Source organism: Phaenicophaeus curvirostris, chromosome Z, assembly GCF_032191515.1.
Source record: "Phaenicophaeus curvirostris isolate KB17595 chromosome Z, BPBGC_Pcur_1.0, whole genome shotgun sequence".
NCBI classification, from domain to species: domain Eukaryota; kingdom Metazoa; phylum Chordata; class Aves; order Cuculiformes; family Cuculidae; genus Phaenicophaeus; species Phaenicophaeus curvirostris.
Window position 1 is genome coordinate 46,483,221 of NC_091431.1, and position 12,176 is coordinate 46,495,396.

The following is a 12,176-nucleotide window of genomic DNA, read 5'->3' on the forward strand; positions in this document are numbered from 1 at the left end:
CAGTTCTCCTCCAACTGAAAATCAATTTTCCAACCTCCCACATCATTTCAATATCATTTAGCCCAGCTTGCAAATAGAAGTATATTCATCATATAGTTTCTGATCTTAACATTTCTTTTATGTAATGTGCATTTTTGGTTATTTTATTTCCTTCTCGTTTTCCAATACAGAGATGCTCAAAACTTGACTGGGGACTTTGCGCTAGCAAATCTGAGGAGGACAACGGATCCAGAAAGACAAAAGGCTGTTTTCATCAATTTAAACTCAAAGACCGAATACTTGGCTTGATTTGGGCCCTGAAGTTTGGTTTCAAGTTGGTCAGACCTTGACCACTATCAAGATCAGAAAGTGATCTTAAAATCTACTGGACTCAGAAGGACAGCACAGCTAATGGTCCTTTTATTCATGAGATGACAGGAAAAAATGTGAGAAAGCAACAAAACCACAATAGGAGAGATGTGACTGAATGTGATAGAAAAGCTTCTGAAAAGGAAGAGAAAACAGATCACAAGAAGGTCAAGAACAGAGAGGCATCTGTAGGGATGAAGAGACAAAGCTGTTTACGTATTTGCTCACTCCTTACTTTAAGCCATTTTGTGCCCAGAATCCTATTGAGTTCCTGCTTCTATCTGTAAAGTCACCTCCTGCTTCACTACTATGAAGGAAAGCCACCATATTTTTACTGTTGCAGGAAAAGAAGAGAACTCCATTTCTTAGAGCAGAGGAAATATAACCATTCAGAAGCAGTAAGGATATATTATGCCGTATCCATAGTGTCTGTAACTGACGCTGTCTTTTTTATTTGTAGGTTCAAAATAGTTCCAATGTGTGGTACAGTAAGTCCACTTTTACTATTTTTTAAAAGTTTTTTTTCCCCTACCATCTGCTCTATAAGTTTACCAAATGAGTCTACCAAGTCTATGTAACATTGTAGCTGCATTTTGTGTGTTTTTGCCAGAGAGACTTTTAAATTGTTCTTGTAGCCTTAGTTTCTCTTTCTACATATTAATGTGTTATCAGGGATGATTTCCAACCTTACTACCCTGAGAGCAAAAGGATGTCCATCAGTTCTGCTTGCTTTGTTTCTTTCTCTGAAGTCATTAGCTGGAAATCGTGTCAAGATGAGAAAGATACTGCACCAAACAATAGATAAGTATTCTAAATCCACTGTAACGGATTGTAACATATTACCATTATATGAGAATTTGTATCTGCATTTGAATCAGCAAAAAGTAAAGGTAGTTTCAACTAATAAAATCATAAAGGTAACACATACATGCTTACTGCTTCTAAACAGATATATCTCTTAAACAGAGGAAAATAACCATGACAAAGATGTTTTGCTTAACAATTTGGAATTTCTTAAAATTTCTTCTTTTTCCTTCTGAACTAATGTTAAATAATTAAGAAAACCACCTAATATTTTAGCTCAACTTAATTTGATAATAGAGGCAGCAACATGAAATTCAAAAAGCAATATAAACAAAAAAGTGGAATAAGAGGACAAGCATTTTAACCATGCATACAATTAATTTCTCAAATAAAGAGTAAATTTCAGTAAGAAATATAAAGAATTTTAGGCATAAATAATACCAATAGTGCAACCTCTTGTTAAACAAATTCAGATACCACTAAATGACGCAAAAAAATGGCACACAGATTCATCACACATCTATATTCCTCAAGGGAAGGAATTTACATTACACAATTAACTCTATTAGTAAGTGGAAAGGTTACAGTGCAACAGTTAAGAAGGCCAAATACTAAAGCTAACTTGACTTCTGAACTTGCACTCAAGAATCCAGCTTGATAAAAGAACCAAATCCCACCATTACACCCTTGTAACTAGCTCCAGAACACATTCCAGCAAAACAGAATGCATTGGTCTCAACTGGTTGAAGTTTAATGTTTGGACAAAAACACAAGGCCTCCAAAAATACTTCAAAAGTTTCAGTTTAACAGTCCACGAATCTTACAGAACCAAAGGGTATTTAAAAAAACAAACAAAAAATAAAAAACGAAAAAAAGAAACAGAGCAAGAAAATATAAATGTAAGTATCGCATGCATATAAACTATTACTGAGTACCGCAGTTAAGTACTCAGCAATCTGGAGGGCAGACAGACTGATTTATTCAAATTAATTTAAAATAGCTTCTTTAAGATAGATTGAAATTGAGGAGAACATTTGATATAATTCACTTATTTTGCATGTTTATTTTTCAGCTGGTTTTCTGCACATTTAATCATTGAGGCAGTTAAGTCGTTCTTTGTACTATTTTTTTTTAACTAAACAAGACACGTTATTTTGCATTTTTATGTAAGAAGTGATACAACTTAATGTGTTCTATTTAGATTTTGAATTTTAATTCCTTACACTATGCTAGGAAGCCCATTGGCTATGGTTTTCAAAACAGTAATTTCCAACTTAGTTCTAGTATGCTCCATTTAGAAAATTTAAATGGAATGAAAACATATACAAAACTCAAGAAAAAATCTGCAGTTGACATTATTAAATAAAATATTTCTAAAGAAACGCTGCATAAGCAAACATTTATCAGAACACCTTTCACATTTGAAACTGAGCTTCATTAAAGAAGGGAAGCACTGTAATTATATGAACTGAACAGACAGTTTCTGGTCACAATGTCCTTCAAGGGTTTAAAACCAATGCGTCTCATCATCTTATGGCTATTTTTGTACATAAACTAGGAGACAAAAGTGTTCCCAGTTTGGTTGTTGAAAAGTCTCCGACCACCTACTGTCTTGGCATTTCTTTAGAACTTTGCCAATACGCAGATCATATTTGAATTTAAAATTCTGTACCCAGGCTCTATCCCATTCACCCAATACAGAAAAAAAAAATACTGACAGACAGGAACAAGTTCATAGCAGAGGCCACCAGCATAGCTGGGGACTACAGTACTGACTCTGTGAGGACAGATGGGGTGAAGGGGCTGTTCCACCTGGACAAGAGAACACTTCAGGGAAACCTAACAGCAGCCACCAGTAACACCAAGGCAGTCATTCAGAAGACAGAGCCAGGCTCTTGACAAGACAAGAAGTATGAGCTGAAACACAAGAGGTTCAGAGAGGATACAGGGAGAAAGTTTCTCATCCAGAGGACAGCCCTGGATTGGATTGGATATTCTGGTTGGATACAGCTTCAATAACCATTTTGCCCTTACTACTGACCCTCGTTTTGGCAAGTGTTCAGAGCAGAAACCTGCTGAGTTCTCCTCCAGGCTAAATTATTCTGTGATTCTATGAATACAGTATCTCTAACCAAAAGTTAGATTATTTGGCTACATTTAGGCAATAGCAGAATTGCAATAATAGCCTCCAAATGGTTTTCTTTAAAACAGTAGTTTAAATAAATCTTTTTCATCTCTATTAACTGCCAATCCACCCAAGATCAGCAATGATACCCTCTCGTTTTCCTCCTGCATATCCCTTTGGCATGAGAAGAAATCATCACTTTTCCTGGCTCAAAGTATATTTAACCCAAGCACAATTAACCCATTGTTTTAACAACGTAATAAAGGGCACTCAAAGTCACTTTGCCTTAGGCATTCTCGGTCAGAAATACTTCAGCTGCACTGTGGCAAGTCGAAACAGTGACTGGTTTCTCAGACAAGACAGACTTCTGATGTGTGAGGAGAAAAGTAGTTTGACAGATTAACATGAAGAACTAAGTGCCCAACACACTGTTTAAAATTGCAGCTTTTCTGTATGTCCAGAAACAGGCTCAAGGAACCCAAATAGAAACCTGCTCAAAGATATTTCACAGAAGTTGGCAGAGCAGTATGTGAGGCTACTGCAGGAATAAGAAACAAAATGCCTTCTAGTGTTTATATGATGTGGTTAACTTGCTGTAATATCAGGTAATGACAAAATTCAACTTTGCTTCTAAAAAGTCTGACTGTCAGCAATGCTATTTCACCACCTTGCACAATATTCTAATCACAGCATAATATCTTAAATGATAAAAAGAGACGTGACATATTATCAACTTGCATAAAAATTTTTACCTGAAGTTCAAGAGCTCAAAAATTTTGCCAAAACTCACAGAACCACCATAAAACTGACAATTACCACAATCTTTTTTTAAAAAAAACAAAAGTAAAAACATTTTGAAGTTAGCTTATAACTCAGTTTTGTGAGTGCACAGGCAAAAATACTCATAAGCTATCAGCCTAAGCACGTGGCAGAGCTCTTAGAAAACAGACCTGGAAAAGTACCAAAGCCCAGGAAAATTACGGTATGGCTTAAATTTGTTACAGTCTAAATATATCCTTCTAAACACTGTTAATATATCTGATCCAGCTCAGACAGCAAAATTAACATCAGATTTCCAGGGTTCTGTGCAATCTGCACTGCTGCGGCTTCCAGTCGCTCAAACATGAGCTAGTTCAGGTACATCCAAGTATGCTAAAAACACACACAAAACCTATAATGCAGAAATAACTTCAAATTGATTTCTGACTTACACTGATGTAATCTCATTAACCTCGACCAAATAAACCTCCTGGTTTACTGAGACTCTGGCCAAAGTGGAGACTATTTGACCACACTGCTTTTAGGTGTGCCAATGCATAACAACGAGAAGTGAAGACTCTGGCTCATTTTTTATACCCTCTTTGCACAGGGCTTGTGAGTCCTACTACTAGTTTTACATTCCCGTTATCACAAACTTAAGTGTAACGTGCTTCTTCTCAACTTCTGCAAGTAAGCTTCCAAAATACTTACTGAAACTCAATGCAACTCCATCATCAGTTCAATGCCCAAAGCATCACTTTAGTTTGCTAGGCTCCACCTTTAGGGATCAAAATACCCACATCAACTGAATGTCCTAATGTTAGCCAGCTACCTTGAAATCACCTTTAACTTATAAGCCAGGTTAAGATAAAAGCAACCAGAAATATTTATTCACAAACCCCGTGATGGACAGCACAGTTACAAGGGTTTATGAAGACCCAGGCACATAGCAATTAAAAGACAACCATGCACCTATTTACACAGTTGTTAGAATAGTTCCAAAGTCTCACCCTTTTGGGAGCCAGCTGTCAGACTGACACAAGCTTTATTGCCCACAGCTGAGGATCTGGGCCTTGTGCAATCCCATGTCCTCAGATTCCACAGGGAACCTAAAATTTCTTTTGTAGCTCAGCCCATCTTTTGGGTTATCCAGGATGTGGTTACACAACACTTTCCCTGGCACTGCAAGCCCGCTTAAGAAGTTATCCTGCCACCCATTCCCCTTCCCTCCTGCACCTTGCTCCAAAAGAGGAAAAAAAAAAACCAACCTTATTTTTACTTAGTACACAGTTGTGGTACAGTTTACAGGACAGCTTTACGCAGAGCTGTTGTGTTTGCAAAATAGAGAGAAGCCAATTCCTTGGGAAAGGATAAGGAAAAAACATCTTGCTCACCACAGACAGTTTAAGAGGACACATAAAGCACATATGAAACCACCACCTCTACCTTACTCCTAGATCTCTGGGACCACATAGTTTCTAATTCCTGATGGAAGAGCCAAAACTTCTACTCTGCTTGGCTTGCCACTCATTTTACTCAGCATTAGGAATTCTCCTGTCCTGCTCCAAAGAGCAAAACCTCAAGGTATCAAAATATAAAAAATCCAGAAAAGTGTCAGTGTTTTACTCTGTGGAGAAATCTGAAAAATATGAAAGGCAGAGCATTTGTCAACATAATAAAAATACATCTGTTGCTTAACAACTGTATATTAATACACAGAAGTGGGCATTTAAATCTCACACAACTAATCTGAGACTCTAAAGAGTACAACATAGTAGAACTGGTTCAGATTTGACTTTACAAGACAATAAATACCAAAGACATTTCTATGTACATATTATTACATAACTATAATTCCATATTAAAGTAAAATTTATGGTGTTCAAAATAGAATCCAAGGAGAGAACCTGCACTGCCAGTGCTGCGAAGTACAGCAAAATAGTGTAATGAATATGATCCGAAAATGTCAGTTATAATTTCTAAAATCAGTCTGGACAAGAAGTGGTTCTCTCCACGTGAGGTACATTCCATAGTGAGAGTAAATCTCTTTAGCAGTCTGATGGTAAAGTTGAAAAACATGCAAACTTTTAAGTCCACCAATCCTCTTGGCAGTCTTCATGAAACCTATAAAATGGAAACAGTTTGTCTTTGTGTCCAATTTTGACTCCTTCAGCAATACGGGAAGTGTTTTAACGGTTTCACTTAATTTGACTCCTTTTACTTCTCAGGTTTCTGATGGTAACGTTTTGCCTTCTTGCCTTCACAGGCTACAGGACTGGCATAAGAATGTTTTTGATTTAGCATGTACCCAAGTGGGTGCAGTCTCATTCAGATCAGTTGCTATTTGGCCCCAACTGCTGATTTCCCAGCACACAGAAGCACTCCTTCATAAGGATGGGATGCAACAAACATGTAAGCAGTGTTATGTCCCCTTTGCATTTTGGCAACCTTTTGCACCTTTGCTTCAGAGTGAAGTATAAGAGAGCTGGGGATTGCTGTTCTTTGCAAACTTACTATACTTAACTTAGGAAGAAATGTAATGCAGTATTGCTACAGAACCAGCACCAAACATTAAAGAATGTCAGAATTCCCCACAACTGAGAAATGCTGCAAGAGTGAGGATTTCTTCTGGATTACACTGCCTACTGCAGCACACAGTGCACCAGCCATACCAGATATCAACAGATTTAGTATTTTCTTTCCTGATTATCCCCCAACAAACCCTGACTTGAAAGCTGTGTTTTTACAAGGCTTTTGTCTTTGTAACTTCAAAGCCTCCTACACTATTTGACTATCTTAATAAGTTGCCAAAGCACCTTTTTAACTCACAAAACTCCCTCTTTTATTAAGAATTAATGGTTGTTATCCAATAGCCTTTGTCCTCAAATCCTCTTGTGCTAGTCTTGTAGCCAAGTTTTACCTAGTATATTCAGCAAGACCCAGACACCACCTGTGGCCCTATCTCTACAACTGAATCCATGCAAGCAATCCCGTAACTCCATGTTGACGTTAACAGGGCTCCCAATCTAAAAGCACTTGAACAACTGAGACCTCTAAAAATCGTTTTAGAAATACAGGTACAAAATTTGCTGTATATTTATATGTAGCAAGATCAGACATTTAAAAGTCAAAGGTTTTCTTATTTTAAAAATATCTCACGGTACTGAAAACCCATGCTACAGCACAACTGATTTCCACTGATTTGATAACTATTCTTATTAATGGCTAGGAAAAAAAACATCATTGAGACCAACAGAGCCACATAAAGAAACCTTTTTTAATTCTTAACTATACATGCAAGTAACTTTAATCACATCACTTTGAACAGATATTGCGTATTAATTTACTTAAAATACTTGGGAAAGACTTTCTTGAACCCTGAAATCTAATGCAACTGCTCGAGCACATAAGCAAAATAATGAAGGGAACATCAGCAAAGATAGCTCCACTAAGCTGTCAGTAAAAAATTTCACATCACAAACTATTAATAGAGTTCAAGAACTAAAGTAAGTATCAGAAAAAATTCTACATGGGGATGCATAATAGAGCAAAGACATACCACACTATAGATGATTTTTGCAAGCACGTAAGCATTTTCAGTGTCCCAACCTAAGAAATCAACCTTCAGTTCAGTAAGTGCATAGAATGGTCAGCTCTGTTTCCTAGGCCGGGCTTTGAATAAATTTTTCAGCTTTCTAGTATGTATTGAACGGGAAGCTAAAACCAACTCTGGTGATAACCAGTTAACATGAGACTTGAGCAGGATCAAAATATAGAGCTAGCCAAACGAAAAAACAGAAGACAGATATCATCCGATGTCAACAAAATCAAACTAACAAACTCCTGAAAGAAGAACCTGAAGCTATTCCCACATGGCACTGAATTTTAAGCCAAATGTAAGCAGATGAACAAAATAACCATGCAACAGGACGTGCAGCTCAACAGAATCTCTGAACATAGGCACCTGCAAGACAAGAACCAGAGTGTTCCAAGAACAAAGAATGAGATATTCTCATATCACCTGAAATACTGTCATATGTGACATCACGGAGGACACAAAAAGCCAGAATTAATTCATAGATTTATCTGAGTTATGGACAAATACTATTGATCCTAGAAAACAAACAAACAAAAAACAGAAGAAAGCCCAGAAGAAGGAATAGCAGTATGGAAATCAAAACATCAAGAGCTAAGACCTCTTCTAATACAAGGAAATTGATCAATCATGATTAAAAAGCAATCTACTAACAACAAAAGGAACTGTATAATACTACTGTGGAAATCACTGACAAAGCCATAGAGGCAGAGAGAAACCATGAAAGGACAACGCTTCATTGGTTTTAAATCAATAGTTGGCTACATATTCATATTTGACTGTGTGATGCAGTGACCACATAATCAAAATGAGATGGACAATTATCTTTCAGACAAGTCATTCTACTTACCTACTCAAGGAGTACTTAGATTTTCCTCCACAGAAAGCTGCTTTCTATTACATCCCACCAGGGCAGAAAGCAAGCTAGGAATTACTTTTAAAGGTCAAATCAGCTGTACCTCAATACCCATGACAACACAAGGGGATTATATCTTTGCCCATGTAAATCAGATCTCTCTCCATTCTGTACTGCATAATGCAGAGAGCTTAGTACTGGAGTGAGGCAGCACCTTTTTTTTCCAGCATCTCACAGGCTGCGGCTGACAGTGAGATTTGTACCTTGTAGCTCTCACTGTATTGTGAGGCGTATAACCCATTTAAGTAAGAGATAAACTGTACTCTCTAGATCAACACAGCACCCTGCAGTAAGCACCCCATTGTATGTGTCAAACAAAACCAATTACAGTCCTCCCAGCAGAATTACTATAAAGAAGCTTCTTTGTATAAACACATTTTTGTTTTGTTTTTCAAGTCTCCATAAAGACAGAAATACCTTATGGAATAATTTGCGAAATCTCAGATCCAGAAATTCAAGAAAGCTCCTCCTTTACCTTCTGACAGAGAAATCACATCTGAAACAAGTTAGAGAAATACAAATGCAAGCCTGAGCTCAAATGTTGACTCAGATCTTGCTACTCTTACTCATATTAGTCACTGGGCTCAAGCTGAGAACCCTGTGGGTGGACAAATGAATTAATATGGATCCCACTGAAATCAGTGCACAGTCAGGGTCAGAGCCTTTGCAACAGCAGCTCTAATAAGTGAAATGAAAAAAAAAATAATAGCTATGTATTGCCTAATAACTGTGTTAATATTTGGATACAAGCCTAGGTAACAAGAAGAGGAGGTGCTACAATAGACATGCTGGCCTATAATACCACGTTAGCAGTAAGATAGGATAATTTCAGTTGAAAGGCATCTCAGGAGGCTATCTATTTCAACATCCTACTCAAAGCTCCAGGTATTTTTATAAAAAAGCCATAAGGTTTTGGTTGCCTTCTTCCACATCAGTAGGTTTTTTCAAAACACCACTAAACTATTTTTTGTTTTTAATTACTACATGTTTGATTATGTTATTTTGCTTTTCAATGTAAGTTTTGCACCTTCGGATAGTAGCTCCCTTTTAGTCATAACTAATACCATTTAATTCATACATTTGTTTAATATTACTATACGTCTGAACCTTGTTTATTTCCCTCTTAAGGTTCTTCCTGCTGAGATGCTAGTAACTACAAACAGCACCACTTAGCTTCTTGTTTACGTAAGGTCATAGGTAAAAACGCCCCATCACTAAGACACTGACCAATGGCAAAAATCAGGATCCTGCTCAGTTAACTGCTTTTCTTACTGCTTCAGCAAGAAAATGCCACTGCTAGCATAAAATGGCAGAGACATTCACTTTGGGGGTATTTTGTGGCCATGCATAACATTAACTTCACAGAGCCTGGAAATGTTTATTCTACAGAGTTTTCAACTTTGTTTTTACTAGGCTAGTCATCGGTCTTGACAGCTACAGGTGAGAAGCAGCACCAGCCTCCTTTCATTTTCCATTCCGCAGTTCCAGTCAATCTGATTTGACCAACAAGAACGTTGAACCATTTTCTGCATTCTGTAAACTACTTTCTCATTACACTTCCCCTCCCAGCAGAGAACACTACTTCCCTGTGGCACTGGCACTTAAACAAAAACCGAAAACTCCATAAATAGCTCGGATTTAAGGCTCCTCTGGAAAGCACACCACTGCTCAAAATCCGTACCGTTTTATATTATAATACTGCGGGTTTTCACTAGAATATTCTTCATTTACACCACTGAAGTCACTTGGAAGTCATTCGCATGGAGCACAAGACAATGATGGCTACTGTGTTCCTATTGAATCCTCAAATTACTGTCACCAACCATAACCAGGGAAGATCACGGGCATGCCCAAGGAACACCACAACATATTACTCCCATATTGACTACTAGGAACACCACCCAGAAGGGAAATAATAATAAAAAAAAAGTTAATCCAGAGAACTGATCCAAACCAGCCTGTTTAACAGCACACATGAACCCTCTGCCATCTCCTTTCGGTTTATTTTTCCATGAAATACAAACTTTAGAAATACTTCTCTCTCTGTTAACCCACAAGTATCTGACGTATATCCTGACATATCTCCCACACACATCTGACTGACAACAGAACCAGCGGAAAAGTGGATGATAAACTGGAAAGCCGCGCGGTGTCAAGACGCCAGAAACACCGTCAAACAACGAATCTCAAACGCAAAAACCCCCACACTCGAAACCGTAAGTAGACACGACAATCCTCCGAATAGTGCCCGACGGCCGAAAGGCACAACACGGTCTGTCCCCGGCGACAAATCGATCACGAATAATCCGGCGCCGTTTTCTCACCTGTCACGGGCGGGGACGGCGACCAGGGGGGATCCGAAGACGGAGCCTCTCGGGTTCTGCAGAAAAAAATTCTGAACAAGTTTTATCCGCAATTCTTTCCTAAAAATAAGTAAATAAATAAATAAATAGATAGATAGATAGATAAATATTTCCCTCGTGAAAACAAAGGAAATTCCCCGGGGTCGTAGCCCAGTCCCGGGGAACACCTCCCCACCCAGGCTCCAGGCAGATCCTTGAGAGCCTCCTCGCCCGCTCGCCTCCTTCCCCAGCGAGGCGATTCCCACCCGCCCTCCTCCCGGCGGCGCCGCCGCGGCTCCCCAGGAAGTTTTCCCGCAGGCGGCCCGGCGGGGTCCCGCACTCACCCCGCGGCGGCGCGCGGCTCGCCCCATGCACGGCCCCGGGGGCGCGGCGGGCGGACCGGACCCAGCCGAGACGAGACGAGACGAGCCGAGCGCAGACGAGCGCTCCCGAGCCCAGCCGAGCGCAGCCGAGTGCTCCCGAACCGACCCGACCCGAGCGCAGCCGAGCGCTTCCAATCCGAGCCGACCCGAACGCTCCCGAGTGCTCCCGAGCCGAGGCGACCCGAGCGCTCCCGAGGCGCGCCCCGCCCGCCGCGTCGGCGCGCCCCGCCCTCCGGCGCGCGGAGCGGAGAGGGCGGGGCGGGGGGGGCCGCGTCAGCGCGGGGCCGGGGGTGGGGGGGATGCGGCGGCCTCGCTCCGAGCCGTGTGGGTGTTAGTGAGTGTCCGTGGGGGAGTAGCGTGTGCGTGTGTTGTCTGAGAGAAAACTGAGCTAGGCCGATTCAGAGCTAGAATTTGACTTGGTCTGCGCGTTGCCTTGCATGTTTGGCTTCCTCGAACGTGGAAGGAAACCTTGTGATTTTGAAATAGAGTTAACTACAGCATGTCTTCTTCTAGTGTATCCTAGTGCATCTAGTTTGAGACTTGCTGTGGGGTTAGATCCTCTTAATAATTTGCTTTTCTTTTTTAAAATCGCTCCAGGCTGCAATGTGGAAAACTCAAGACAAGTGTGTAGTGCAGTAACCCTGAAAACTCCTCACAAACAGGGAAAGGACATAAACTGCAAAATAAAAATGATGTTGTGCCACCCAGATAGAACTGCCTCATTTACCACCAGCGTCCGATCAGGAGATCATTTCATTGGGCACTGGAACAGGCTGCCCGGGGAGGTGGTTGATTCACCTTCCCTGGAGGTGTTTAAGGCACGGGTGGACGAGGTGCTAAGGGGCATGGTTTAGTGTTTGATAGGAATGGTTGGACTCGATGATCCGGTGGGTCTCTTCCAACC

General features: G+C 40.1%; 1 protein-coding gene across 2 annotated transcripts in view; it reads right to left on the reverse strand.

The window, feature by feature from the left end:
* Positions 1–10,946, reverse strand: part of JAK2 (Janus kinase 2) — a 215,932-nt gene extending 204,986 nt beyond the window's left edge. Inside the window, exon 1 of one of the 2 annotated variants that reach the window (XM_069881242.1) lies at positions 10,872–10,946. The gene's annotated coding sequence lies outside the window, so the exon portion shown is untranslated. The remainder of the gene's footprint in view (positions 1–10,871) is intronic. The other variant, XM_069881241.1, reaches the window with a different exon arrangement.
* Positions 10,947–12,176: the final 1,230 nt, after the last annotated feature.